The sequence below is a fragment of the Podarcis vaucheri genome (assembly GCF_965113315.1).
Source record: "Podarcis vaucheri genome assembly, chromosome: 5".
In the NCBI taxonomy this organism is placed as follows: Eukaryota; Metazoa; Chordata; class Lepidosauria; order Squamata; family Lacertidae; genus Podarcis; species Podarcis vaucheri.
Window position 1 is genome coordinate 85,728,948 of NC_138763.1, and position 3,334 is coordinate 85,732,281.

The window sequence follows — 3,334 nt, forward strand, 5'->3', positions numbered from 1 at the left end:
GATATTACTCAGTACTAGATGCAGAAAAGGCTTTTGACAGAATATATAAAGAATTCATGGGGTTTGTATTACGTAAATTTGGTTTCCCTATAGAATACTGTAATTGGATTAAAATGATTTATAAAAACCCAACGTCCCGGATTGTTACAAACGGAAGAATTTCGAATTTGATTAGTTTAAATCAATTATTATTTAATCTGTGCCTGGAACCATTAACAAGAGCAATAATTCAGGATGAGCATATCAAGGGTGTAAAACACAACAAAGATAATTACAAAATTGTATTATTTGCGTATGATATCCTTTTATTTATTACAAAACCAGAAGGCACAATTCCAAAAATTATGGAGAAAATAAAAACCTTTGGCAGAATATTGGAATATTCTATAAATTGGACAAAATCAGAGATTTTACCAATTGGGTCAGGGGCTGCATTGTATAGAAACCATCAATTTCGGATGTTCAAAGACTTTATTAAATAATTTGTTAAATTGACTTCATCAGATATGTACCAAATTGTAAAATTAAATGTGAATCAAGTTATAAATGAGATTACTTTTGATATTGAAAGGTGGGGACCTCTAAACCTTTCCCTTTGGGGAAATCTTAATGTCCTCAAAATGAATGTTGTTCCAAAGCTTTTATACATTCTTAGAGGATTACAAATACATACTCCCAAATTTTACTTCCAAAAAATAAATCAACTGTGGGGTACAAAGCCACCAAAAATATCACCACATAAAATGCAACTTCCAACTAAGGAAGGTGGCTTTGGTCTCCCAAATCTGGAACTATATCACTAGGCCTCCCTGCTGAGTAAGACTAATGATTGGAGAGCTAGCAGGAATCCCAATTGGGCTACTCTCGAATATAGTTTCATTGAACTTCTTGAAGGGTGGACTAAACTCGGCTCTAATTTTATGAAATATCCTATTATTCTGGAGACTATTAAAGCACCTATAAAAATTTGGATGAATATAAATAAAAATAATAAGGAGGACCCCTATCAGCATGAGAAATTAACAACATGGGCCAACCCAAAATTAAAAATTGGAAATCAAGTAATAATTTGGCAAAATTGGATGAAAAAAGGTATTTTGACATTGAATCAATTGATTGATGAAAATTACAAATTTGTGGAATATAAGACTTTGCAAGTAAAGTATGGATTAACTAGTGAAACACAATGGCAACACATCCAATTGAAACGTATGTTGGAAAGGCAGTTTGGCCCTGACGCTATAGCAGCATCAGAGACACCCCTGCTGCTACAAGATTTAATTTCTGCAACAAAAACAAAAAACTCTACACTTGCACTATATAAAACACTACTCAACCGGAAGAAATATGATTTCAAATATGGTAGACAAAAATGGAGTGAAGAGTTAGGGGTACAGATAACAGATGATATATGGGAGTCAAGTATAAAATCAACAGAAATAGCCTCCATGAATCTAAGACTAAGACTTATTCAGCAGAAAATAATCTTCAGAGTCCACTGGACTCCAGCAAAACTTTACCAGAAGAAAATAACAAATGCAGACAACTGCTGGAGATGTGGAAGTAAAAATGCGAACTTAGTACATATGATGATTAACTGCCCGATGATAAGATCATTTTGGTGCGAGGTGAAGATATATAAAGCAAGAGTAATAAAAATAAATTATTATTTAGAGGAATTGAATTTAATTCTAAATTATATACTGGAAACATGGGAGATTACAAGGGGTCAAAAAATATGGATGTACCGTGCCATATTAGAAGCAAAAAAACTTGTTTTGAAGAATTGGAAGAGCCACAAAAAGATTCCATTGAGCACATGGATTGACAATATGGACAGACTAGTCACATATGAACGAACTGCATGTCGACGCAAATTAAGAATAGATAAATATGAAGAAATCTGAAAGAAATATTTAAGCGATAAGGCGGACGGTGGTGGGAAGTAGGGGGATGAGAGTTGGGGAAATATTGTTAAAAAGGTGTAGTCATAGGTATATCAGTACTCAAATCTGAAATGTTAAATTGTGTTATTAGTGTTATTGTGGTTTTTGTTGTATGTGTTTTTTGTGGTTGTTATTTGTATTGAAAAAATGATTAAATAATAATAATAAAAACCGGCAAAGGGTTCTTTTGCTCTGAGTAGTTTATGAGCACCCTCTGGAAATAGATGCATGCCTACCAATTGACCCCAGTAAACGTGTATTAACTTTGACAGGGCCATAAAAACAAGTGTTTCGAAAGCTATCCATTCTCCCTTTGTTGAGAATATATTTTAATGGTCTTAGCTTAATTTTGAGCATTACGCATCTATAATAGGGCTGCAATGGACATTGTAACTGGTGTGCCACCTTGTGGTAGACTTAAACAGAACTGCAGTTGCATTTTGTCTCATAATAGTGGACAGTAGATCAAAGAAAGGAGGAGCTTGGGGCCGGGGGGGGGGTGATTTTGCCATTCAGACTTAGAAGGACACAGTGGGAGAAGATCCATTTTCAGGAGACACCTTTGGGCGGGGTGATATATTGGGAGAAAGCCCCGTGAAGAGACATTGGATTAAAAGTGTCAGAAATCAATAGAAGGGAAGGGGAGAGTATATTATTTTCAAGGAAAAATCAGTAACTGTGTCAGGCAGGGCAGACACTTCATCTTGCTGTCTGCTTTGATGCCCTGTATAGTTTTACATCTTAACATGTACATTACATACATGAGAGGTGTTCTGTGCCTTCTGGTGTCCAAAAGGTATTTAATCAATGATCATATGCTAATAAATTGAGTATAAATCCCAGTGATCATGGAAAGCTAAATCTCTTAAGAGCAGCCACTTGTATACATATGGAGAGATTTCTTTTCAGAACGGGAGGGAATATGCTGCACAAAGTCTGGGTACTGTTAACTGCTGTTTGTGTTCCTTCCTGGATGTTATGGGCCCTTTTCATTCCTGGAATTCCTCTCCTTCCATTCTATACTGGAGTTTTTTTTAAGGAGAAAGCTGACATTAAATCTAAAAAGGTTACTCCGTTTGTCCAAGAACTTATTCAGCTTTTTACATGAGCAGAACCATGTGTTGTGCCATGAAACCAGCTTTTCAAAGCCCTGAGGATTCTGTACAGTCTCTTTGGAATGCAGCACTAGCAGCTATTTTCCTTCTGCTCACAGTTCTTTGGCTCTAAGCATGTTGTGATTTTTTAAATATGTTACCTCGTCAGCTCTTTTGAGGGCCCTAGTGAGCAGAAAATAAAACCTCCCTGTGTTTTCCCCCTCCTGTTTACAATATGACTGAAGTTTATCTGCCAAAAATTATTATTCAGAATATCTTCCGTTATTCCAGGTA